We start from the raw sequence: 27,965 nt of genomic DNA on the forward strand, positions 1-27,965 counted from the left end.
TAATTGTTATGTATTGCTCTTGACACTAAGAGGCCTCCAAATGAGTTTGGTCTCTGTTGTACTCAGTGCTGCCTGAATGTAATGAAAATAAGGACCATGGCTAAAGATCTCCTTTTCAAATCCACTGATCAAAGTATACACCAGCAACAATACTCAAACTTTCAAGGCCTATTAACATTAGAAACAAAAAATTAAAAAAAACCCTTTTAGAACGGAGCAAGATGATCTTTTGACTCTGAATCTGGATTAGTTTTCAGTTTGGAAGAAGAAATGTATCTCAATAAAGTCAAGAACACTTTCTGCTCTCTATGGAGGCATGCATTGAAGTGATTAAAGAATGGCTCTGTGGGATAGTGAGCTTTCAACTGAATAGGTGTAGAATCTTATTCTGAGATCTTTTGAAATGGAACAGCAGCTTGGATAAATTGATACCTCTTATAAAAATAGAGCACCACAGTTAATTAACAGATCCTGACACAAAGAAAAATCCCCAAAATATGACAAATAATACAGTTTCAGGACAGCTTTCAGGGTTTTTTTTTTAATAATCATATTTTGTAAATATAATGTTTATTTTATGAAACATCAATTTGGCCCTAAGAAATGTTGCAATGTAGGGCCAGTCAAATTATTATTGAGGAGATACTCATTTATTGCCCTTTTTTCCTGTTTGTGGTTTATTCTTGGTAGTAGGTTTATTAGATAGTAGTTAACTACGTACATTTCATAAACTATTTACTTTGGCTTTAGGTTACTTGATGTATTCAATTGTTTACAATTATTATTTCTATTTCTTGCCCAGATGTGTATTTGTTTTAAGCTGAGCTCTGAACAGTTTTACTATCACCTTGCAGCCATGAAATGTGTTTGCAAGGTTAGAGGAGTGGTTATATTGAGAAAAGTAAATCAGCTTTCAGTAGATTTTTCTTTTCAAAAGGAAAAAACTAAATTCACATGTCACAAAAGGTGAAAGGGCTGCTCAGAGCACAGAATCTTCTTTCTATAGGGAGATTCCTTCAAATTCCTCCAGGTCCAAGGGTTTATGCATGCACAGTTTGCTTAGCTGTTCTCTGCCCCACTCCTTCAGTGGGGATAAAGCTTCCTTGCTCTTCCTGTTTATCCATTAAGCCCTTCCACCACTTTTGCTTGCTTTCCTGCTTGTCAGGCTGGACCATTCTCAAGCTTGGAGGAGGTGATCTTGAAAATCAGGCAGCCTTCAGGGACTGCTCATCTGTTCCAGGCCATGTCCCATGGGATTCTTCCAAATCGGTCTTTGAAAAAGACAAAATCTGTTCTGAAGTTGAGATACTAATATGTGATCCTAATCTTGGCACTTCTCCCACCTCTCAGGACCCTTAATTCCACAGCTCATGATCACTGCAGCCAAGCCTGCCCACAACCTTCATGTTGGTAAGCATAAGGTCTGTCAGAGTGTCTCACTTTGTTGGCTCTTTCACCACCCATGTCAGGAATTCACCATCCCTGTGCTTCAGAAACCTCCCAGATCCCTTATGTTGTGTTGTGTTGTTTCCAGCAGGTATCAGGGTGGTTGGAGGCCCCTGTGAGGAGCAGGGCTTGCAAACATGAGACATCTCCCAGCTGTCTGCAGAAGGGTTCATCTGCTCTTCCTGGTCAGGCTGGCAGGAGCAGGCACCCTGCTCAAAAACACCCATATTATTACTCCTGCTGATCTGAACTTGCAGGTTCTGAGCTGTCTCATCATCCCTGCCAGGGCAGAGCTCTGTGCACCCCTGCTGCCTTCAGACAGAGCTCCCTCCATCCCCCTGGATGGTTCTTCCTGAACAGCCTCTGTCCATCCATGGAAGTGCTCCAGTGGATGCTCTGGTTCAGCCCAGATCCTATGTGTGTGTGAGCACAAACATGCTGTTAAACAACTGAGTCATTCCCAGGGTTAAGGCACCATAAATTTCTTGTCTAAGCTTTATGTCCCTTCATGAATTAGGGCAATTCAGACTGCAGGCAGCATTCTTGTTAACAGCTCATTCTCTCTTCTCTCTCAATCTCCTGTCAGGAAACAGCTTACAGGTCTTCCTGATGATCCTCTAGAAGAAATCATAGTTACACAGAGAATTTTTCAGACCATAAATTCCCAGGGAACAAAAGAAAAAAAAAAGACTGAAATGCTGTTGCAGAATGCCAAGTCAAGAAATAGGAAATTTTATTGCTGTACATGCACCCTCAGTCATTGTCTTTGCTGGTCCTGGGTTAGCAGAGGTGGAGTGAAATAAGTGCTGTTTACACACATTTTCAGCTATGGCTTAGGTCTGTTTACCCTCTGTTTCTGGAGGGTTAGTTCTTTTTGGAAGCTGTTTAATTCAGTGCTAGCTGAGTCATGGCCATTTGCCTGCATGACCCCTCTCTGAATATGGCATGCTCAAGAAATGCCTCCTGCCTACTTCCTACATCCACATGTGGAATATGGACTCTGGTTACTTCACGTTTCAAATTCTGTACTCAATAATCTGGAGGTATTTATGACTGAGTGGCTTTTGTGGGGGGATTAAATACATGTTTTTGCACAGTTAAGCTGCTAAATACCTAGTGTCCCAACATGCAGTGTCCCCCATCATACATCAAAGCAAGCCATAAAAATTGACCTGCAAGCTACCTATAAGTTAGTTTTAAAAAGCTGGATAACTGCAAATAGCCAGCTAACAAAAAAGCACTGGTTTGTGGTTAGTGTTTCCAGCTGCTTCTCCTTTACCACAAGGCACAAGGGAAGCTCTCTCCACCTGGATGAGAGTAACCTCTTGCCTTATGAAGGGATGGACTGCACAAACCTCACTCACTCACAACATCAATAAACACCTCGCTGTTAAGAGCAATGACAGCTACATCCAGCCCAGCAGTCACTGCACTTGCTCACTGTGTTTGCAACCTTGAGCACATGTATTTTAGCCTGGATTATAATTGTCTTCATCACTGTACAGAAAATGAACTTTCCTGGACTTTTTTCTATTGAAATATATCAAATTCACCCATGATCATAAACATGGAAGTCAGCAAGGAGTGCTGCAATTTATCACAGCTAAAGAGAACAGGGTTTCTTTGATCCCAGCATGCAGCCACCTGCTACCACCAGGATGTGGTGCTTCAGAGAGGAGAGAGACACTGCTCTTCCTTTGCTCCCCACTGCCCATTAACCTGCAACCTAAACCCCAAGTCTGGCAATCCTTCTCTTCACAACAAAGGTTACTGCAGAAATCTTGAACTTTCCTAACTTAGCCTCTGAGCAGTGACATACAATATAAACTTCAGAAAATACTCCAACATTGTATTCCAACATTGCTCTGGACTCTGAATCTCTGCACCTCTCAGACTGGCTGAAAAGGAAACAGAAAAGCAAGATTAATATGTGAGCAACAGGTAATTAGTACACAATGGTGGAATAAAGTCTATCTGGTAACATAAATTGCTTACAGAATGATTCTCTGAAGACAAGTAAAACCACACAAAATAAATGTTTAATATTTTCTTGTTAATGTCTACATCTTTGTCTTGACTGACTACAAAGAGATGTCGTTTAAAGTGGATAAACCCAATGAGCTCAACGCTGCAACTCTGCTGGTTCCTTGTACAGTGGGAAGTGATCCTAAGCTACAATTTTTTCTTGTTTGATCTCCAAGTTTTAAGCAAGAAAAAGTATCATGAAAGCATTTTCAAGCTTTTTTTTGGTCTTTTAATTCAGTTTCACTTTCTGCTCCCCATGGTTTAAATTATTCATTACAAATTGTGCAGATTCAGATGTCAGCAAGTCTGGCTAAATAACAAATTCAAAAAGGACTCTGCAGCCATTCTCATGACATATCAGAAAGATCCTGTGCCCAGGCAGGACTGATCACTCATTTTCAAGTAACATCTGAAGCTGGACTTATCTCAGTCTTCAATGACTTTAAAGCTACTTGTTGTGCTAAATGGACAGCTATTAGTTGGTCATGTTTAAAAAGATTGGTTAGATATGACAAAATGTTATTCCTAGCTGAAATCAGTTAACAAGAATTCATAGGCCTCTACCCCAACAGTGCACTGTGACAGAAGGACCCTTTAGAAAGGGTGAGGAAGAGTCTTCAGGTATTGTCTTTGTTGTAAGCACAAGCTCAGCATGTACCAGCACAACCTCTGCACAGCCTCTGAGGACCAAGCTCCTCAGGACACCTCCAGCACCAGTGGTGTTCTGCAGGCTGGCTGCACAGCACCTCTGGAGACAGGTGATGGGCTGGCAGGTGATTTCATGGCCCCTGGACACTGCTCCTGCTGAGAATTATAGGCATGCACTCAAGCACTTCCCTGGCACAGGAGAGTACACCAGGCTCACAGGAGAAAACACATAAAGCAAATCCTCCTACCAGGAGGAATTTATAATCTGAAAGACTGGGAGGTCATTTCAGAGTGTTTTATGTCCTGGGACAGGTTAGAGGGAGATGGGGGAATGTGAAACAAATAAAGGGTGAAAAATCATTTTCCCATTAATCAGTTTAAGGGCATACAATGACATCCATATATCATGGAGGCCTAATTCTTTTCTCTAAATAAGGTATTTGTATGGGAACATGGCCAGTTAGGCAGCTGTCTGGTCAGCCGTGGATGAGAGCAACTGATTTATGTGAGCACTCTGTGCATTTACACACATGAATTACACATTTACTCAGACAATACATGTCTGGGTTTGAAAGCCCAGGCCCCAGTTTGCTAAGAACTTTGGGAGGCCTCTGAACAAATAATTGATAAACTAAAATCCTTTTGCTGTCAGATGGGCTGGGGATGCCCAGTGTAACTGTGGGAGGTGTCTCACAGGCAGCTCAGAGAGAGCTTAATCCCTGGTAGCTGAGTACTCTTTCCAGAAATGGCTGAATAAGGCACACAAAGAGAAGCAGAGCATCAAGCTTGCTTTATGTATCTTTTATCAGTCTTTTTCTGTATCCCATAGGTCCATGTTCTTTTTCTGTATCCCACAGGTCCATGTTTTCCTCACAGCCTTGTCTAGTTTTGAATAAAACACAAAATGATCTCCAAAATTAGACCAATCAATGCATGGAAAGCACTCTGAGCGCACTGTTTGAGCCTGACCTGTGACTGAATGCTCACCATATATTTAGCTCAACCATTTGCAAGTCTGTGATGTTGAACAAATGCTCTACTTTCCACTAGTTTTGCAAAGCACTCCTAAATTTAACTCTGAGTCAACACTGTATGACTGCACATTTAAGCTAACCTGCATAGTCAGCTTATAAATTTTTAAGAAGCTTTTCCTTCTCTAACAGTGAATGTAAATGCAAGTTGTTTGAACAAAGACACTAATTTATCAGTTATAACAATGAATGCACCTCTTTGTCTACTTGTGACTATGTGAAATATGCATTTGTCATTGACATAAATGGAGATTGATGACAAAAATTATGTGTAAAATGCAGAATAAAAATCAGAAGGCCAGGACAGTCTGGTATGGATTGCCATATCTCCAGCAATATCAGTGGTGTTAACACCATTTTTTTATAGGTGAAGATCTGGCTGTTAACTTCTAATATCTCAAGGTACTTTTGTGATGTGCGTTGCCTATAAACTTTTCACATAGTGCTGACCTTCTTTTGATTTGGAACACTGATAACACATTGTTTATGCTTTCACTCTGTCTGCAAATCTGTCTCCTGTGCAGTCAACAAGCTTTACTTGTGCTTACTGGTATTAAAGTTCTTTATGAGTCTTCACGAGTATATGTTTGTGTTAGAAAAAAAAAGAAGCATCATTGTTGCTTCTAGTCTTGACCTACAATGCAGGAAAAAGAAAAGAGCTTTATTTAAGGAACATTTGGGGGAAAAATGCAGAATTAAATAAAGTAAATAATGGATATTCCACAAAAGACCTGCAAATAAGAAAAGGAAAAAAAACATAGGAAAGAAAGAGATAAATAAAGAGTTTAGAATAGTGATGCCACATTTTCATAAAATAATAGTTTACTCAAAGGCAGCTTGCATGTGTTTTGCACAATGTCACATTCAGAATCACAGAAAAATGAGCAAATACAGCACTTGTGAGAGCCTTCCCTCACAGCAGCACTGTGCTCTGAGCACTTTTGTGGGATCTCTGATATGAACCAAAGCCCCATTGAACCAAATGCTGTGTTAACAAAAACTTCTCACGAGCGGTTTTTCAGTGAAAGAATCAGAATGGGCCCAAATCTTCTCTCTACATGACCTGTGACCAATGAATGCAAAACCCACCACAACCATTCTTCTCAACTCTGATACTTCCTGCACTTCTCCCAGTTCTGGTGGTTGCCACAAATGCAAAAAGTAGACTCTGCCCTTGCTTTCAATCTTGCTTCAAATAAATATTCCTGTCAAATAAATGGAGGATTTCTTCAGTCACAATTTTTCTCATCAGATGTCTCAGCCACACATATTCCTACTTCATGTGTAGGATCTTTCAACAAACTCCACTAGTCTATTTTAAATTTATGCTCACTGACAGAATTTAATTAAGTCCTTTTTTGTTATTAATTTTATTATTATTATTATAATTTTATTAATTATATGCACAGTACAAGATGAGAGACTCATGGACTTCAATACAGATCAAGTACTTTGACATGCAAAAAAGCAGAGAGAGAAAGAGTAGATGCATGCAATTATTCTCCTTTTCATATCCAAATTTATGACTAATGAAATAAAAAGGGCCTCAGCCATTTTGAAGAGGTAGAAGGGACAAGAAGATTCACCTGTTCTAATTTTGAGATGATCTAGTTTTGAGCTGGATATCACACTGAGCTACTTCCATGGGAATAAATCCAGATTACACTTTGTCAAGATGCCCACACTGAGAAAAAAGAGCCTTTGTCCTCTGCTAAATGAGCACAGGAAGAGAAGATTTACTTGTAGAAAAACCACAAAAATATTTTCACCTACCTTTTAACCCAGAGGACAGGGAAGCCCCAGGCATCTGGCCTAACTTTAGAGCAGCTGAAGCAGTACAGTACCCTAGGTATATCAACAAGCAGCAAAGGCCCCCCTCAGCACTGATGGTCAGAAATGCATTTTTAAATCTCCCAAACATCTCTCCTTTACATGCTGTGACTTCCACAAGACACCCATCTCAGAGCACACAAACCAACATCTTTCAGGTGAAAACAAACCCAAAGGTGTGCTGCAGGCAGTAACAAGCACTCAGCCTACAGGACCAGGCTGTGAGCAGCACCAAGTCCCCAAAACCACACGTTTCACAGAGGTCAGTGCAGGTTATTTCACTCAGCAGATCCACTCTTAATGGAGCACACTGCTTGCTAATGTAGAAAGAGTCATGTTCAACCACTGCACAAAGGGACAATGACAAGTGGGGACAAGGCTGATTATAGTCAGCCAAAATCAACTGTCAAGCCCTAACAAGCTTGTGATGAAGTACAGCTAATGTAATTATCACCTTAGGGTCCACAGAGAAGGGCACTGATAGAGTAGAAGAAAAATGGGCTAGTAAGCAAGTCAGAGTAAAAAGCAAGGATTCCCAAACGAAAGGCTGTGATCAAGTCAGCTGTGTGGTGACAGCAAGAAAAACTGCAGTTAGTCAAAATGTAAGGTAATGCAGCCCACAGAGGGTAAGAGAGCAGTTACTTGAGCAAGGAACACAAAGCCCACTGTTTATGCTAAACATAATAGAAAGTGGTAGTTCCTTAATTCCTTTAACAGAAATAACCATTAGGAGACCCATCTTTCTTTAAATTCTCTTTTCTGTTTTCCCCTGATCTCATATTACACTTTCATCATGAAAGCTACAAGTTTTTTTTTCTACAATTCCCAAGACAGGGATGATGGGTTTGGCTGCTGACATTACTAGTGAACCACACATGAATTCATAACAGCTCCCACATCCAAAGCAGACCACATAAGAAATTACCCTCATACAAACATCTTTTTTTGCCTTCATATCTGATACCATAAACCTGTTACTTCCTTCATGGATCAGAGGTCTTTGAGAAAAAAAAAACAAAGTGGACAAGAGTTTCTAAGAAAAGGAAAAAAAAAGCACAGTTTCTACTGGAGAACTTTTTAGAATTTTTTATTGCATTGTAAAGAAGACAAGAAAAGTAACCATAAAGCATTGTATTTGTAGGTCACCTTTAAAGAGTAAACAACAATTATATACACTTCATCATAATGAGTTCTGCATATCACGTTGATGTTCCTCAGTTCATCTGTCTTTCATACTGAGGGGACTCATCCATCATCTAGTCATACACAACCCTGTCATACAGGGGTGAGAGAAGTTATCTTCAAGGTAACTCACTGACACTTCTTAATTAAATATCTTGAAATATTGCATATTATTTTCCTGTACCACCACTGGAGACAATGGTAATTACATGGTGATTCCCAGAAACATTTTATGAATCCTCAATTATTGTGCAACTAGCTGGATTTGACATTAATGCTGCTAGTCTACAATGAATTTTATGTAGTAAAATATTGGAAATATTCAGGCACCTTTTCTGAATTATCCAAGACTGTCCATTTTCCAAAGTTACTTAGACTGTTTTTGCAAAATATCCAATGACTAGTTATTTTAAAAAACCCTGATGATTTTGACTGGGTGATTTCCAAGGCAGCCAGAAGTTGCAAGACATCCTTAAAACACAGCCATCCTAAATTAATTAATTAATTCATTAATTAATACCTGTATAAACATTCCCAAGATGCATGGACTCAAGGACACAAACTCCTCACATTTCCATTGTCTTCCTTACCAAAAGGCATGTAGATGTTGCAAATGTTGCTTTACTAGGCCAATGTAGGGCCTTCTTTGCAGCATCCAGAGCCTTCCAAAGGATTCCCACATTTCTAGATTTCCAACTATTTGAATGGTCACATTTCTGCCTGTCCAACTCCTTCATGAATTTTCAGTGCAAACCATAACCTTTCTCCAGGGATCTGACAGCCTTAAAGCATTAAAAAGAAAATACTCTTGTCCCACTGCAAATCTGATCATTTGATGAGTATAGTTTAATATGCTCACTCTGGTTGCCACATCCTGTTTATGTATGTGCTATTCTTGACCATGCAATTTATTGATATTTATTATGTTTGTTACAAATTGATCGTGCAATTTCTCTGGAGTTTTCTTCCTGCTGTATCTTCCACTGACAAGTGCAGTTCATCCCAGGGTGTGTCATGGACAAGGTGCTTTCTGGAAAGACAAGCAATGGATGAGGGAGTTCAGAAAGAAATTAGCAGACAAGGACAATGTAAAACTTACTTTGAAACTTGGAAATAGTTCTGTGCTCCTAAATAGTCAAAATCTCATTTTATCCCCTCATTTTCACTAATTATAATTGCAGGACATAAATCCATACTGGTGTCCCTCAGGGTCTCCTCCAGCATTTTGCTTCCATGTGCTGGGAGGCTATTTTCTCCTTTCAGTTTCCATCTCTCTTATTCTCTCTAAGTTCTGCTATTTGCTTTACCACTTCTCTGCTAAGCCCCAGGTCCCAGCAGACTCTCCCCCTCCAGTTCTTTATTTGCTTTAATATGCTTCTTGCCTGAAAAAAAATGTTATCTGGTTTTCTCCACTTCCACTAATTTTCTCCTTCTCTTCATCCTAAACATCACTATTTCCTGAAGCATATTAAGCCAGTTGAATATTTTACTGCCACAATAGAGTCTCAGCTATGCACTTCATTTTTCTTCTCATTCTCTTTTTCAAATGTTTCAGTGTTTTCCTGCTTCATGTCTGAATTACCAGTTTAAATACATCACCAGTGCTGTTGACCCTGTCAGCTGAGGATATTGAAACACTTCTGCCCTGCCCATGGATGCTCTGCTCTGCTCACTCACCATCCATCCTGAAGTCCAACCATCATGCTCCACCAGACCTGAACAAAGCTCTGGGGGCTCTCTCTGGCTTTTATCAATATTGCCCATCCCTGGAAATCCTTAAAAGACAACAACCACTTTTAAAGAGGCATTTTCTACATGTTTCCTCTGCTAAACCAGGCACACGCTGTGGTCCTATTGCCAGGACCTTTGCCATGATGTCTGCTTTTACTTTACAGAGTGCTTTTGCTTCAGTAAAAGTTTTTACTTTACATGGTTTACTTCACAGGGTAGAGGCGGGGAATACTTATCACCTGAAGAAGTGTTATGATCATTTCCTTCTGACATTTTATGCTATTAAGTGGCATAAACTATGATGAAATGTCATCATTCAAATACAGCAAGAAAATGAAGCTGACTCCAAACATGATCTGACTACAAAGTGTGTGGAAAACACCCCCACTTTATCAGCAAACAGTAGGAAAGTAGTTGATAATTTATGTCATAGCATTCAAAGTTTCTGAAGTGATACATTATTCATGGAGAAAGTCATCTACTTATGTCTTTTTTAAAGACACATTAAAAAGTACAATGTTAAAAATAGATGGCATTTTATTGGAGATCATAATTATTTAAAAAGTTGGCAACAGGACTTTTTTCTTCCTAAAATGACCTTTCAAGATGAAATGAGGAAAAGAAAAGCTTCTCTGAGGAAGAAGCTGTGAAAAAATCCAGTGCATAAAGAATGCATTTACCTTTAATTTGAATTTTAGTATATTCTCCAACAAGAACAGGGACTAGTAAAATCACATTCAGAAGTACTGAATGGTAGGTCTGCTGAATGACAGAGTTTGTAACTTTGTTGTGACCAAAATCGTCATGATACATCTGTAATTTGGAAATGCAAACTTTGCCTGGGCAGTAAATGAGAAATGCACAAATATATTGAAGATCATAAACATGAGCAGAGAGCAATCCCTAAGTACCATTTATCTGTCTCAGTGTTGCCACATATATTATCAGTAAACAGATTTGCTTTCATTTCCCTTAATCAGTGTTCACTCTTCTGCTTGCTTTCCCCCTAAGCAAAGATCACGTGAAAATATTGCTAGTGTTCCAATTTAAATCAACAGTAAAAGCATAATTAGAAGTGGACAAACAACTGGCCAAAATCACTCAAAAAAGCAGTCAGCAATCCTGCACTGCCTTTTGAGGGACCCCTCCCTGCACTTATTTCATTTTTCAGAGCTGTGTTGTGTGTGGTCAGTCTCTGGGGCACGTGCTGGGACACCAAGTGTGACCTTCCATCATTTACTGGGCAGGATCCAAGGTGGATGAATGAGAGAAACCACCAGCCATGGAATGACCAGGATGGTATGCAAAGGTATGATGACAATGGATTATTTAACCCTTTGCCTTTATCCTTTTTTCTGTCCAAGGCAGGGGCAGCTCCTCAGAGGTGGCAGAAGTGGTAGAACTCAGAGCTTTAGACTGCACAGCAAAAGGAAGTGGAGAGTTCCCTTGTTAAGGCCAGCTCCAGGAAAGTATCCTTGTTCAGAGAGGATGTTAAGTGCCTTGTTAAATCCTTTTGAGGCTGGTGGGACTGAAAAAAAATGCTTAAAGTTAAGCACATTGTAAAATGCTTTCTAGACTTAAACTATTACTGCTTTTCTGACTAGTGCCATGCTCTTGGAGGCTGTTTCATTCCTTGGAGGCAGTGTAAAAAGAGGCACAGGGCTCTTGTCTCTGCAAGGAAGGGATAACTCTTGGCCCCAGTACACTTCTCCACTGCATTGAGTTCCAGAGAGGAAACCAAGCATTTCACCTTTACTTAAATTTATTCTCCTGTTTATATTAAAGAAATCTAAATCAATGTATTAATTGCATAACTACTTTCCTCTGGAGCAGTTGCCTACTGTTTACAGCTGACTAAATGGGAGCTGGGAATTTTGTAACAGAGCAACTTAAAAAATGAATGAGAAGAACAGAGGTGCAATGAGCAACCCACCAGCTCCAAAGAGAGCTGAGTTATAGAAAGATAAATCTGGGACACAATCAGCATCTTCACAAAGTTCAGTCTCCTACTGGATAACTAAAAGGAACTGTATTGTCTGGTGAATGTCTAATATCCCTATTAACAGCAGTGAGCAGGGTAGCAAACTGCAGGCAGTAGAGGCAATATACAGGCAGTAGGCACAGCATCTGTGGCTACAAACAGATATTACAACAGCAGAATAATAACTTAAACCTCTGCCTTCAAAAAATACCACAAATCCTATAGGTCGTTATTCACAGGAAACGTTCTGCATGAAAAACTATAAACATGGCTTTAATGCAACAATATTGCACTGTCAGCTCTTGGTAATAGGTTTAATTTTAACTCAGGAAAGCCACGAAAACAAATGAAGCTTTTTGTGTCCCTTTGCATTCTTATGGTTACAAATGAGATTTCCAGAGGCTTAAATTCCAGTGTATGGTGGCTACACATTGAATCATTAATTACCTACCTTCTGGTAGCAAAAAAGTCATATTGAAACCCTAAGCTGTGGTTTGTATCTTTTTAAAGAAATCCCATCTGTTAGTTTCTACTCAGAACATTTAGAAATGCCTGAGGGGAAAAAACCCTAAAACTAAAAACGTCGTTGCAGTAGTAGGAGATGGGGTTACCTCCCACTGTTTTAAATTCAGTGCTGCAGTTCTGGCCCTCAAACCTATCTTGTGCAGTGACAGGTCTGAGCTGCAATATTGAACTTACACAGGTTTGGGCAGCCAAAACTTTATGTTCTTTAGCATAGGTCAAAGCAGAGCTAAAAAAATGCCTGTAGGGAGTGGTTAGGAAAAAACAGCAGATGAAACCAAAAGGGCACTTAAGCTCTGTCCAAAAACATGAGGCTTTGAAAATATAAAGAAAATATTATCATTTTTAAACAAAGAAAGTTTCCCCTGCTATTTATCCTAGTGTCTGTACCAGGGAGAGTGCTGAACACTCAAGGGTCTCTGTGCTAAGCTCTGTGCAAGCACACAAGTAGATAGTCCTATCTTTGGAAAGTTTTCAGTCTAGGCCCTTTCATTCTCTGCCTTTTGCACATATTAAGTTATGCCTCCTCATTTGATGGCAAAGAAGTGCTGCCAAACTAGATAAAGCAAAATGCCTGCTGTGCTTACCATCCCTTTCAGAACATATTTTATAATCCACCACAATAAAGTATAATTTATGTATTTTTATCAAACTCTGCATTATTTCAATAACATCTGCAGAGATCAGATTGCAATATGTTCTGGGAGATATTGTTTTGCCCTGAGTTCGTAAAATGTTCTATTTTTCAGTAAAATCTCCTGCCACAATTTCATCTGCAGTTATGAGTAATTTTTTATCTGTTTTGCCAGGTCTTGTTTTGAGTAGTAAGAGTTCTCAAAGCCACATGATTTGCAAAACTTTCTTCAGTGGTCTGTGAATATTGATTTAAAGCAGGACAGAATCAATGGCCATATCTCATTTATTGGATGTCTTTCTTAAAAGGACACATGTAAAAGAGGCATCCAGAAAAAATGGTCTTTTCATAAGCTTTTAATTTATTTAAGTAAACCCTGCTGTGATGGAGGACTGTGCTCAAACGAAAGCTCTTCCAACTTTTCTATAGAGTGTGCTAAAAAGGATTTCCCATTGAAAGACAGACTCTCTACTCTTCTCAAGAGCATTTTTTTCTCTCATGAGGGGAATGCAGGCACCTGGAGTAACCACTTGGATCAGTTCAAGAGTGAATAGGTGCATCCTTCATCCCTGTCCAAAATACTGCTGTATCTCAGCACTTTCTCACACCTTCAGGCACTGATCAGACTTCCAGGGTCTATCTCCAGTTTCCCAGTGCTGCTGTTGCAGGGTTCTCCCCCCATGGACAGGGACAAAATTGTCCTGTTCCAGGCTCCTGAAGCAGACTATGGAAGTGACTGAAGTGAATGTTTGTGGCCAGGTCATTTCAATGAAAGAAAGATGCTGGCAGTCTGTATTTCTGCTCAGATGAAACCATCTGGGACTGAAGGAATGCTTGCTCTTGGATCAATAATTCAGGCAAGGAGGGTTCTCAGCAAAACCTGCGTAGGAGCCAGAATTACTTTTGCAATGAAAACCTGCCCAGGACAAATAGCCCATCTCTCATTTCCTATGCAAAATCCATTGTCCTCCAACTGATTTTCCAAGGAATGATGAGAACTGAACAGACTCATCCTTTATTTGGGGCTATTTAGCCTGAGCTGCACAGTGAATCTATAAGGATTTTCTTTCCAATAAGGCAGTCAGGACTCTACCAGAACACTAACCCAAGAGGCCTGTGCATGCTAGAGTAACAATAATGTTACTTATTATTACAATTAAACTTATCATTTCACTCCTGTCTCACTTCCCCCACTCCCCATCACAAATCTGACCCTGCAGCAGCCATAAATCCTACTTGAGAGACCAGGTATTGTCCCCACACTAGTGTGCATAGACTGACTTTGCATAAAGGATAGATCAGGAAGGATTATCTGGTAGTTTGCACTTACCACTGAGCAGCTGCTTTGTTTTATCACTCATACCCAAAAAATATAGCACTTTTTATTGTACTAGAGACTGAAAGCTAATTTTATGTTCAAAGAATCGATATCAGGAATTTTTGAACCACTAGATTGGATTTACGAAACCAAAACCTTTCCTTGCCCTTTAAGATGGGTTCTACACACTTCATTCTTTCTTTTGAATAATAAAAAATGCACACAGAAATGTGTTTATAAAGAGGTAATTCCATCCCTGGGTTCTGAGACCTATAAACCAAGGCAACTTCACTTTCCTTGTTACAAACATCTTCAGATCAAGTTATACAGCTAGACATAGTTGTATATATATTTGTGGTCAAGTCCATTTAAAATTATTTGGGGATAGGAAAATATATTTGGAACGTACTGTTGGTATCCAAAAATGTAAAGTTATAATATCCCAATGGTATAAGCAAAGAGAGAGTAGGAATTTATATTAGGCAGCATAAGGTCTCACAGGCAGGGAGCAGGAATAGGTTAAAAGTGGAATAGTGGAATGGTGCTTGGGGAGGCGAGGTAGAAGATGAGTTTATGAGGTGACAGCTCTATTTTGCCTAAGCTCGCCTGGAGGTTAATGGAGAAAAGAACTCTCTTTCAAAAGGGGCTTCAGTATTTCAAAATGTATTTGTGCTCCTAACCAGGTTTTACCTTTCCACAGGCACGAAGGCCAGGCTGGCTCCAGGGTGACATACCAGGAGCACCAGCTGCCTCACAGAGAAGATCCTTGAGAAACACCTACCAGGAGAACATTGAAATTCAAGGGAGAGGGGGAAAACTGAACAGACACAGGTAAATGGGCATACGCATGCTGCCAACTGTAAATGGCCTCCATTGTTCCTGATCCCACTCCTTTATTCCCTCCATAAAAAAATTATGAGACCCAACTATTCATACAGCATTTCCAGAAATTTAATAGACCATATAGATTAAACTCTGAGGGCCAAGCACTGGTGTCAGATACACCCAATGAAACCCCATCTGAGAACAGGATTTGGCTCAGATTCAGCAGGCAAATGAAAGGGTTTTTTTCCACTTTCAGAAGAAACCCAAGTATGTAAAGTTTATAGGCACTAGTAGGAGAATAAATCAATTTAAGTCCATGTCACACCATTCTTTACAGTTTTGTAACAAGGTGTACTTTGTTAGATTTTAATCTGCATACATTTGAGACAGCAAAGCTCTTCAAAATCATCTTTTAATGGCATCGCAATTTATAGACAGTAACTAATTTCAAACTTCATAGCACTTGGCTTTTATGATTATTTCAAATCATTTAAATGCAAATGAATTTCCAGAGAGAGAAAACATCAAATGCCCTTGAGTGGCAACATGTAATAGAACTGCGAGCAGAAATCACAGTAGGAATTTGAAGCAGTCTGATAGGGTTTGACGGGAGGTCTGTATAAAAGTGTTTGCCTAAATCCAATTTACATTTCATTTCACATTATATTCTATTTACCCATTTTGTCATTTTAATATGACTTATTTACTTAATCCTGCTCTGAAATCCAATCTACTATCAAGAGCAAATGTGGAATTCTGGTCAGAATAGGACTTACAGCAATTTTGCATTTTAGGACAATGGTAATATGGTTTCTAAAAAAGAGCTAGCTAGCTTTTCCCCCACAGTTAATAATGTTATGGCACCACGCAGCCAAAAACATTTGTGCATGCCTTAAATAATTACACTTCTTTCAAGCTAAGCAATTGTTTGCCTACTGACAGAGTAGTATTTCCTGGGAGGCATTGCTAAGCTACAGTACATACAAAATATTTGGACACAGAGTGCTGAGAAAGAGCTGAACTATTCTTAATGTGATTGCACTCAGAAAGATAAGAACTGTCCTGCAACTCCCCATTCAGCAGCAGTAGAACAAAGCCCCATGGGTGGGTTTTTCACAGCCAGATGGATTTGCAGGAGGCAGCAAGAGCTGGTCTACCTCTAGTGCTTCCTGTGCTTCTGGGTAAGCAGTAAGGACCCAGCCACCGCTGGAATCTTGATATTATCCATCTTCTGTCAACATCCAGCCTTTAAGTTGTACAATGCATGTCCTTTTGGTTTTACCTGAGATAAAAAAAAAAACCCAAAAAACTGCCCACAATTGCAAAGTGACCAAATGGCATTTTGCATTTGTAGGTGAGCAGAGACAGTGATGCAGTCTGCACAGCTTCCAAGGAGCTTGACCATGGCATGGGCCAGACTCACACATGTGATCAAGGTATACATGTTTGTTCTGGGGAAAGGAGAATTCCAGTGACCAGGCAGTCCTCTAATTCCTCCAAATACCTGTCTTCCAGGCCCAGTATTTGAATGAAAGGGCAAAAATACATGTCAGACTCACTAATTCCAGCAAAGGCTGTACACAGTAACCAAGAGACCTCCTAGTTCACAGGAGAGGAGAAAGGGGGAACCTGGGTTTGTGGTGCTGCTGGTGTCTGAATATCTTCTCATTTCCGAGAGAGGAACTGCACTACTTAAGTCTACTATAACAATGTAAAAAAATTTAGATGTCATGTGTTTTCAAAATCTGTCTTTTTAAAGATAACAGAAGACACAAATACCTTCAGATAGTCAGGGCTATTCATTATTCTGTGCCACACTTCCAGCACATAGTTTGCAGAAATCCATGAATATTTTCATTTCTTATCAGATATAAATTACTGATACAGTCAGTACAATGTTTGTTGGTGAAAACTCCTATAGTTGAGTAAACTGAGTGATGGATTTGAAGGAAAATAAGAATAAAATATTGTGCTTGGGATAGAGAGATTACTAAAATTGTGCTATTCCAACAGTAGCCAATTTCACAATCAAGATGTCTTTTCTATTGCAAAGGCAATTTTTATATGTCTCCTGCAGATAAATGTCACTCTTTTGTTTATTATGTGTTTCTTTTTCATTTATTTCATTAATTTTGTATATATTTTCTGTGAAAAGACTTCTAAGGAAGTACATTTGTCCTCTGTTTTGAGCAATTTGTCTTTTGCAAGGACGATATAACTGTGTAAAAGCAATAATACAAGGTCTTTTATCAAAAACTTATCAGCACTGTTCAAACAATGAGGCAGTTCATTAGATTTGAATAAGCTAACTCCTGGGTTAGCTTTGGACCTACAGTTTGTCAGATTAGATGCTGGCTATTTTATTTTTTCATTTTTCAAACTTCATGGAAAGGGTTACTCAGATAAAGGCTGGTATATTGACTAGCAGTGATCAAACAGCAGCAAACCTTTAATAAAATCTTGAGCCTTTATTACTACTAGGAACAGTTCCACTATCTACTAGTCCAGCTCCCCACTGGCTCCCACTGGTCTTGGTGACTGATCCCCCCCATTTCATCAGTGGGGGGTTGCTCTGAAACTGCCTGGGAAAGTTCCCTTTGGAAAAAACCAGGATGAGGTCTAGGGAAACACTCCCTTGCAGAGGCCACCCGCATAAAGATCGATGGCCAGGCCGCAGAAAGTTTTATTCCAAACTCTCTGGTCTTTTATTCCCAACTCTCTGGTCTCTCCCAGTGCTCTCTGCCCACTCTCCCTCCTTTCTGTGCCCTCCAGCTGCACCCCTGGAAATGCAGATTGGAGTGCCTGGCCCCGAGCAGCACAAACCCAGGGCAGTCAATGCCTTCAGCTGGCAGCAGGATCCACCTCGTGGAGGGGGAGAACCAAGCCCTGCAGACAAAGCCATCCTTTGCTGAGATCATCAAATCACAGTTTGCTGAGATTTGCAAAGTAGAGTTTTCTGTAAGGATATTTCAGTCCCTTCACTGAGAGGTTGTCCTGCACAGAGGCCATAAAGGGCATGTCCTCAAAGACACCTCTGCATCCTGACCTCAGTCTCTCTGGCTGTGAGTGGTTTTAGGCTTCTCTCAGTTCTGCAGGAGTGGTGAATGGCTTGCACAGAGCTACCACTCAGTGGCTTCATGCAGCTGCCCCAGGTATTTGCTGTGTGCATATAGCCAGGTCCTCTCACAGGTAGGTGAAGTATCCCAGGGAAGAGCTAAAATCCACTGCCAGAAATATTTATAACAATAGAAAACACTCTTAATAAACAAAATATGTGGATCTTAAGTCAAAACCAAAATCTGTCAGGAAACAGCATAACTCATCTTTTCTTATTCACACCCAATACTAAATTCCCTTTTTAATTTCTTCCCTTTTCTACCACTTTTTTTTTTTTCCTTGTAGCAGTAGGATGCTCCTGGTAATACCTGAGAGCCCCTATTTTAACCTTTCTTTCCTTTTTCTGTGACAGAATTAAGATTTTTCGTCCTGGAACCGTTGATAATATTTTCTGAATTTAGATATGGCTGTTACATGATAACAGGAATAATAGAAACTTCCACTGTGAAATAGAAAGTGCAAAAACCCCCTAGACTGTAGGCAATACACTTCATGCACTTACAGTACACTTCAAAGCCAGGAAGCACCAGTGTTAACATAAGAACAGTTGCTTTGCAGACATCTGATACCATTCTCCCAAACCTGCTGAGTGCTCTGCTTTTTTTCCTATGTTTGTTAAACACCCCTTTCCCAGATGGCTGGGTATCAATAGGTCATTTTACCCACAACATAACCACTTTGAACAAGCTCTATATTTTTAAAGCAAATACTTCAGTGGCTTTTTTACTGCAGGAAAGAAGGAAGAAAACACAACAATAATGCAATTGAAGTACAATCTTAAAAAGCAGCATGGCTGAGAGACAGATCTCTAGTTTTATGACTGGACAAAAGCAGAAGGAGAGGGGGAGATGTGGCTGCTCTGTTTCTACCCACAGATTAAATAGGATAGGGTAATAAAAAAGATTGAAGAAAGGTGCATCATATCAGGGCCAGAACTGAGCAAGTGTCCTACCTTACCAGAGTGTGAAAATAACGGACAGACTTCCATAGAGGACATATATACATCCCAGATGTACACTAGATTATTTACAAAATATTCACTAACATTTCAAGCTGACATGAAAATTACTAGGTTGCAAAAAAAAACCTATTAGCTGCTCTTCATTGCAAAGATTTCTGCAATGAAAAGACTACTGAGATTATGGGGAACTCACAAAACAAGTTATTTTTCTAGAAAAAAGGATATTTAAAAAATAAAAAAATATATACAAAATCTAGCTCTGTGTATATGCATGTGTTACTACACACACACACAAAACTAGGTATTTAGGATAAGAATTAATGTTCAGTGTCTGGCAAAATATTCAACACTTTCCTCTGGTATAATCATCTTTTTAAACATGGTAGGACCTTTTTGCAGGTCAATCACAGTTTTCAGGCAAGCTGTAATTTAAATCAGCTCCATTCTGCATCTAATGTGGATGTTTCGCTGAAAAATAATTAAAACTAACCACACTACTTGTGTCTCTTTGTCTGTCAGATACAGACCACTGTTGTGCATGCACATTGCTAATCTCAGGAAAGGAAACCTTGCAGAAAGGACAAGGAGGTGACAAAGTAATTACCCGCAGTGGCTGATTTGAAGAATTGTAACAAAGAGGTGCTCCCTGCTCACGCTACCTTCATCTCACCTGAACTCCTATTTGGTGACTCACTTTCATTGCCTGCATCACCCTTTAGGCTAATAATGGAAATAGATAGCTCTCCTGGCAAGCACAGACAGTACATCAGAGCTATCAACCATATCTCTACTTTTTCAGCACCAAGATGGTTCAGTTTGTTCATCAAAAGGGTCTCAGCTTGTTTAATCTCCTTTATCAGCCCTGCTTCCATCTCAAAGCTTGCAAAGGCTCCTGCTCCTTAAATTGCTGCCTTCATCTGAGCCAATGCAGTGCATATTTCCCTTTTCTACAGAATGATGTTTCAATGCCAAAGAGAAGGAGCATGAGAGAGAGAAATAATCTTGGCACTCATTCAGGTTGTTGTGAAGAAAAAGAAGGGAAAAAAACCGAGACTGCCAATGGGGATTTCCTCTGTAATAAGCCAGATGGCATCATAGGATGCTTGGGGAGACTGTTTCTGTCTAATTCTCTTCAGTAGCAGAAACTGCCAAGGCCTGCCCTTTGTGGTAAAACCAGTGACTAGCTATTTTATATTCTTTCTCTTTCTGTGCATGCTGTCCCCACCTGTCACTAATGCCTTTGTAATGCAGTCGGTGCCTGACACAAACCCCTTCCCCTCCTTTCTCTCCCTCACTTCTGGACTCCAAATAATATTTCCTTCCCACCTATACCAGTAACATGAATGCAACATTTGCTTTATATCCCAGTGACGTCAAGATAATTTCTTTCTTCAAGTGCAAATGTTTCACATAACATAGGGAAAGCCAGCTGTGAAATTTCTAAATGTTGCCATCCTGGCAAAGGACCAAAGCAGGGGTTGATGCAGGGAAATGGGGACCTGGTGTTCTGTCAAACATAGTGTTCAGAAGCTCAAATGTCAAGATGGACAACCTACTTGAAATGCTGGCTGGGGTTACATGGATTGTTTTAAAATCTATATTTATAAATTTTATTTATCTACATATATAGCTACCTATTTTTTTCCATATCTGCAAAATTTTGGTGTTTCAGTTGTATTCTGAATTGTGGGTTCAATCCCTCTGCACACCAAATGAATAGCAGAGACTGTGTATTCCAAAAAGATGAAAAACTTTATAGAAATCTTCTATGGGATTGCTAGGGTGCTTTTGGCTCCTCAGAGTCAGATCCATAAGCTGTCTGCTTGCCTTAAGGTCTTGTATATCCACTGCAAGGACTAAATAGTTTTTCCTCTCTGGAAGCAGTCCTATCATGTATTCAGCATGGAGCAGTTAGATATTTTAAACTCACTCTTTGCTGAGAGCAAAGTAGCATTTTCCCACAACTTTCTGAAGCTGCTTCTTTCTTTTTGACATGGTTCTTTGTCTCCAAGTAGTCATCATGTGCAGATATCACTGCAGCAGAGTAAAGAAATACATCCCAGAGTATCATTTCATACAGGCAATAGAGCTGCTAATGGCTGCTGAAGCCAAGGCAGTTACAAAACTTTGCATGCTGTGCTGTAAGGAAGGCACAGAGCTAATGCAGAGATGTCGGCCGAGACACAGACAGTGCTGGTTGGCAAAAACAGGACTGCAAGACTCATAAAAATAGCAACATTTATAATCTGATAACGACATGTTCATTGATATACTGTCAACTGGGATAATCTAAAGACAATCAGAAGTTATTTTCTTTATCTAGGTATAAAATAGCAGTAAACAGGCTTACAGGATTTTTCTAAGATGAAGTATTTAATTTCTTCTTGGGAGAAAAGCCATGCAGATAGTTGTCTCATTGAGCAGCTGATGAATGTTTCAAGATATAAATGTTGGTGGTTTTTTCCAATTAAACAAAGATGTACCATTTCCACATTTTTGGATGAATAACAATAGCCTGTATCACAGTGGGTTTACTCTTTAAATGTACAAAGAGAAATCTGAGGACTGTCAGCTGAAAAATGATAAGCAACCTCTCATTCCTCTCCCCAGCAGCTTTTCATTATTCCAACAGCAGAACAGAAACCAAACCCTGAAATCAAGCCCTGAACCATGGCAGGCCTGGTCCCAGCACATCCTGGGCAGACTGGAGAGAGCCTCCACCAATGCTGCAGCTGGGACTGGGGACAACACTTGGCAGGAAAGGTCTCTTAGCAGCAAAGGAAGGCTTGGCCATGGGGGCTGGATGCTGCCCTGGGCAGTGAAGTAGAACCAGCATGATGTGCCCTGAGGGGGAGAGCCCAAAGAGCCCCAGGAGCTCCCTGTGTGGCCCCCAGCACTGCTTTTCCCTGCTCCAAGCCTGCCACATCACTCACTGCTGGAGAAAGCTGTGCACACCCCGCCAATGCCTGGGCTGGCCCTCCGCCCGCAGCAGAGCAGATTACAGTTCCCAGAACTGCTCTCCAGGGCCAGGATGAGCAGGAAATCAGGATTTCTTGACACTGGTCTAATGCTGGAAGAGAGATCAGCCAGGCAGAACTGATGGGGCCTAAAGATAGCTTAACATCAGCTCTTGCCTAGTGTCTTCCTCTGCTCCAAAGCATTGCAGCTAAGGCATAGCCCAAAATCCAAGCCAGTACGGTTGGAGAGGGCAATAACAACAAAGCCATTTTTTTCTCCTCCCAGCTGTGTGTTGTTTTGGGTTTATGACCCCATCAGTATTCAGTACAGATTGCCCATCCTGTGGTCCCAAGGGCAAGCAGGTGCTGCCAGCAGCCTGTGCCTGCCTCTTCAGGGCCTTCCTTGAGCCCCAGGGAATCCCATGTAGTGCCTTGGGAGCACATCCAAAGGCAAGGAAAAGAAATCCTTCCACCCAACAATTTTTTAACCCAGTACAGAACACACCAGACTGACCATAACTTTGAGTGAGATGCTTATTTCCATTCTGATAAGCTTTATCCCAAAAAACAATTCTGAATTTGCCCTAACTCAGGTTTACTTGGGTTAGAAGTTACAGATGACAGCTGGGCAGACTTCAGCAAAATGATGCATTTGTTCATTCTCATGGAGTTTTGGTTAATTAGGCAATGAAAGATGTAGTTTAGAATCAGGAAAATAGGAATAGCTATATCACAGTAAATTAGTGGGATACTTCTGGGACATTAATGGAATCAGATGCCAATATCTGTGTTGGTTTAGGAAGACTCTATGTTTTGCTTCCAAAAAATCTGTTGCCAACAGCAGTAAAGTTCATGTTGTCTGTTCCATAAAATAGCCTCTATTTTCTATATATGTATGTTGCTAATAATGTCCCCATCCTATTGAACAGCTGTGAATCCTTCCATACTCCAGGCATTTGTGTGTCCTCCTCTATAAAAAAAATTTGATTTGGGAGGCAGTGACCATTAAATGAAGAAGTAAACTCTGCTGTGGGAAATTTCTGGTTTCACTACATGATTATAAAAGCAAGCTTTCAGGAAATTTGGAAGCATACTGTCTCTGAAGCAAGAGAAACCTGTTGTGGAACACAGGATTTTTGAAAATTATATATAAATGGCGAAGTCTACTCCTTGCTGTGTTTTAGAACTGGGCTTGTCTGTGGATACTTTCCATGAAAGAATATTCAGTACAGCTCTGACCTTGATAGCAGCTGTCAAATACCTGGGAAAGGCAAAGTGTCTCCTGGAAGGCCCAATGCAAGGAGGGGAAGGAGCTCAGGTTGAAGCCACATTATCACAATTTTTAAACTGCAGTCTCGCTGCTCTGACAATGCACATAATTTTAATGTGTGAACACAGTACCATGAGACCTCTTATCAATATGTTCACTCTGCAAGTGGAAGCTTGGAAAACTTCAAAGCAAGTTGATAAATTTCCATAAAAGTCTTGCCAGCCCATAATCAGATGGCCAGGAATTCCCAGTTGCACCAAAGATAAAAACTGATGATATTAATTTGTCCTTGTTTGAACCATGCACTCCTACTGAAATCAGCAGTACCCACATGTGCTAATATCAGTCCTTTGCCTGCAAAAGCTATTTTTCTGCCAGTCCACAGATTTAGGGATTTTCTTCATTTCTCTTTCAAAGAGTGAAAATAAAAAGAGAACATAAAACAAAAACTCAAAGGAATCCATTCGATTTAGATTGAAGTTGTTTCTATTTGGCAAGCCAAAACATGCCTTTGGCCTTTATTTGGCTTTTTCAAAGTCATAGTCTACTGCTTCCTCTCCTAAAATTCAGAGGCAATACCTATTGGTGAGATACCACGCTCTTGCTCAGCTGCTTCTAAAGCAGCTCTGCAAAATATACTCAGTAATTTTTCCAAATCTGGAAATGGAACATTTGTTTAATGACTTGTTCCCACCAGGAAGAGTCCAAATCAAAACCTTCCTCCCACCTCAATTTTCTGTTTTTCCTTTTCCATGACTGCCTCACAAGTGCAGGCAGCTGCAAGCCTGAGAACATGGACATTTAATGTAACTGTATTTTTCTAAGCTGGAAAGGCTTACACCATAGGAGAGCTAATTAAAGTTACTTTGTAGTGAAAAAGAATGTCATAGAAACATCCAATTTAACTGAGAAGATAGAGAAACACAAAGACAAAGCCAAAGTATTTTTCTAAACTTCCTTTAAAGATAAACTTACCAATAGGATCCAGAATTTTTCTGCAGTTTCATCTAGCTCCCTTTTGACCCCCACTCCCTGCCCCTGAATTATTAAATTAAAGGCCAGAAAGCTTTGCTTTGCCAGCTTTGCTCATTAGTTAATTTATGTAGTTGCCACTGGAGGTTTTTTTCCTTCTTTGTTTGTTTTTGTTTGGGTTTTTGGTTTTTTTTTCCCTGTATGGAAATGCATTTCAGAAAGCCTTTCACCTTGACAGAAGGACAGCTAGGAATGAAGGATCCATCCTCATTCCCAGCAGGCTGCTGCTGCTCATGCCCTGGTAGAAGTGGATGTCCTTCTCCCAGCTCCCAGGCCCAGGTGGGCAGGGCAGGAGCACCCTGGCAGTCACAGCTGGGGAAGGGATGCAGGAACAGGAGCCCTGCACAGCCCCTGCTCTGCAGCACTCTGGCACAGCATGGAAATCATCTGGCCTGCCTCAGCACTGTGCAGGTGAAATTGCTGCTCCTTCTGCATAACCTGGGCACGAAGGTAACGCCACAATGTCAGACAGCTGCTGCAGCAGGCCCTGCAGTTCCCACAAGCTCCATGTAGGGATTTAATTTTTACAGTTGTTTACTTAGAGGCTTCACTTTTAATAATTCTTAGAGAAGGATCAAAGCAAAGCAGTGGAGCCTCTAGCATTTTCTCCTGCCTCTTTTCTCTACTTGCACAAAGAGGAAGAAAGCATTTCTACAAAGTCCTGACTCAAGTATAAAAATAAAATTTACATTTATCATATTTGCAGGCAGCCAAGAAAAACTGACCTCATGGTATGAACTCTAAGAAAGCTCAGGAGGGAGAAATTAAAACAATTAGTAGTAATTACCACCAAAATTATGGTACTGAATAGGACAGTGCCTAGTAATGAGGGGTCACAATTACTAATGTGCCCTTCTGTATGCTCATTTGTCTTCTCAGTGTTGTAGTCATTTGTGTTGTCCTTCTGCACAGCAGGATGCCCAGTGCCACACTCCTTTCTCTTTCATCAGAAGTTCACAATAAACAAGGGTTCAACATGTTCAGAGCAGCAGTTTGTGCCTTCAGAGGACTTGGAATAATATGGGATTTACCTTCAGTCTCTTTGTAAAGAAACTTTACTGCATCTTTATTGTCTTTCACTTTATATGTTACAAGGGAATGCAGCCAAAAGGTGAGCAAAAACTGCATTAATTTATATTTTCTCCCAAATAAATGGAACCAGAATCAAACTTTGCATTCTTCTTCAGGCACAGGCTTTGCACACAATAGGGAGGCTTATCTGGATTTTACTGATGGAGCTAATTCATAGAATGGTTTGGGCTGGAAGGGATTTAAAGACGTAGCTGGCCCTAATTCCCACACCTCACTGTGGGCATGGACATCTTCCACTAGAGCAGGTTGCTCTAAGCCCAATCCACCCTGGCCATGAACACTTCCAGGAATGAAGCATCTACTCCCTCTCTGGGGAGCCTGTTCCAGTGCCTCATCACCCTCATTGTTAAAAATGTCTCCCTTCTATCTAATCTAAATCTAATTTAAAGCCATCACCCCTTATCCTATCACTGCATGCCCCTGTAAAATTCCCTCTCTGACGTTTTTGTAGACCTCCCTATTCAAGTTACTGATGGAGCCAATAAAGCTAGGACAGAAATAAACCTTTCAGTGACATCACAGTATAAAACTGCTTGCACAACAGTAGGGTCCGCACAAGAATTTTTATCAAACTAGCCATCCTGATAATTTAACACACTCATTTTGGGGACTTACAACTTGAAACCTAGAGAGGGTTTCCTTCCTAGAGAGGTCACCTACACCATGTGCCTACTCTGATACATTTTTACAGATTCATAGCAATTCTGCAATTTGTAATGTTGGTCCAACAACAAATCAGCACAAAGGCATTTTGTTACTTAAAGCTTCTTAATCAAAAGGAGGCATTTTGGGTCAACCCTTGTCTGCTTAATCAAAATGTTTTCTTTCAGCAGAAATATGAAAGCAAAACTTCAAGAAGTAACATTAAAATGATAAATTACATTATTCTATTCCAGAAAATTCATAACACATTATAGCAACTCTATTTAAGCCATTTTTCACAGCCGGATCTCATTTAAATCAATACTGTCTTGAAGTGAAGGACATTTTGATTTCAACAACACAGAATTTTCTAAAGGACAAGTATTAAAAACAATTTTGCCATAGCTAAAAGTGGACATAGCATTAAAAAACACAATGAGCATGGTGCATTACATTGTTTATAATCTAGAGATAACAACAAAATTTAAAAAAAAAATCTAAAAGTCTAAGAAAAGTTATCAGGAATTGTTATCTGATAGGGTTCAGACAAAAACCATCTTTCCTTTCCTCTTATAGATCCGAAAGTGCCAGTTCAATCACCTCCCTTCTGGAGGCTGCAGCCTTCATCAGAGGCCTGGCAGAGCAGGCTGTCAGAGCACTCTAATTTACTTCAGGAAAAATCAATTAAGATAGCTTAAGTGACTTTAACGGGGAAATTGCTGGTGACAGTAATCACCCCTGCAGACAGTGATGAGTACATGAGAATGGCAACTTCTTCCATCAACATATTTGTACCAAAGTGGGCATCTCTCCATTGGTTCAACATCTGAGTCAAAGCCCTCTCAAGTCAACAAAATTTCTGGAATTAAAAAAGTAGAATTAACAATTAACACATATCCAATATTTGGCTAGGAAACAATACTTCTCAAAGTATACCTTTGTCCTGTTTTTATACACACACACACACACACACACATATTTAGTTGCCCAGGCACTCTTGTGATTGAGTAAACTATATTGAAAGAGAATGTCACAATAAAGTCAACATTGCGTGTCTGAATCAGTACTACAGAAAACAACAAATGTCACTCTGCTGCTTCTGCCACTTCAGCACCTCTTCAAAGGTCACTAATTCCTTGAGAAGCTGCCATAAATAGCCTGCAACTTATACAGAAATGTTCTGCCAAAATATTAACTCTGAGTTGCCTTGTATTTTCACCTTCAGTCATCAATACTTTTGACAATCCTTTGCTAGAACATGCTTTCCATCCTAACACCTTATTAATTCCATGGCTACATCTTTCCCCATACTCCCACAATAATTGCAGGACTCCCACTCAAATTTCACTGACACCAAGAAGTGGAAAACATTCTTCCCAGATGGGAAACTCTCTTTGTAGTGATGTAGCTCCTGTTGATAGAGCTGTGCTTCTGCCTATGCCTCCCCAAGAATTAAGCTACACCAGCAAAGCCTTTTTTTCTTTAATGTTAGTTTTAAATTAGCCTACACTAATGCTATCAACAGTACTAAAATGGTGGAGGGGAAAAAAATTTACATCCAAACTCAGCAGATCAATAGGAACAGAGGTTCCCCCCGTGAGATGTGGCCTTGGTTAAGCAACAGCTTTGACTCTGCTCCTCTTGCACAGGCTGCCTTGATTAGAAACACAGAAAGTGTCTCCTGTGGGCATTACTACAAACAGGGCACCTTGTAGCATCAT

At 40.1% G+C, this 27,965-nt stretch overlaps 1 long non-coding RNA gene across 1 annotated transcript in view; it reads right to left on the bottom strand.

Annotated features, from left to right (window-relative positions):
• Positions 1-8,050: 8,050 nt before the first annotated feature.
• Positions 8,051-27,965, bottom strand: part of LOC139599817 (uncharacterized) — a 132,233-nt gene continuing 112,318 nt past the window's right edge. Inside the window, exon 3 of the long non-coding RNA XR_011682312.1 lies at positions 8,051-9,192. This is a non-coding gene — a long non-coding RNA (uncharacterized lncRNA). The remainder of the gene's footprint in view (positions 9,193-27,965) is intronic.

This window comes from Agelaius tricolor, unplaced genomic scaffold (assembly GCF_023055355.1).
Source record: "Agelaius tricolor isolate 1412-34295 unplaced genomic scaffold, bAgeTri1.0.p SCAF_24, whole genome shotgun sequence".
NCBI lineage: Eukaryota > Metazoa > Chordata > Aves > Passeriformes > Icteridae > Agelaius > Agelaius tricolor.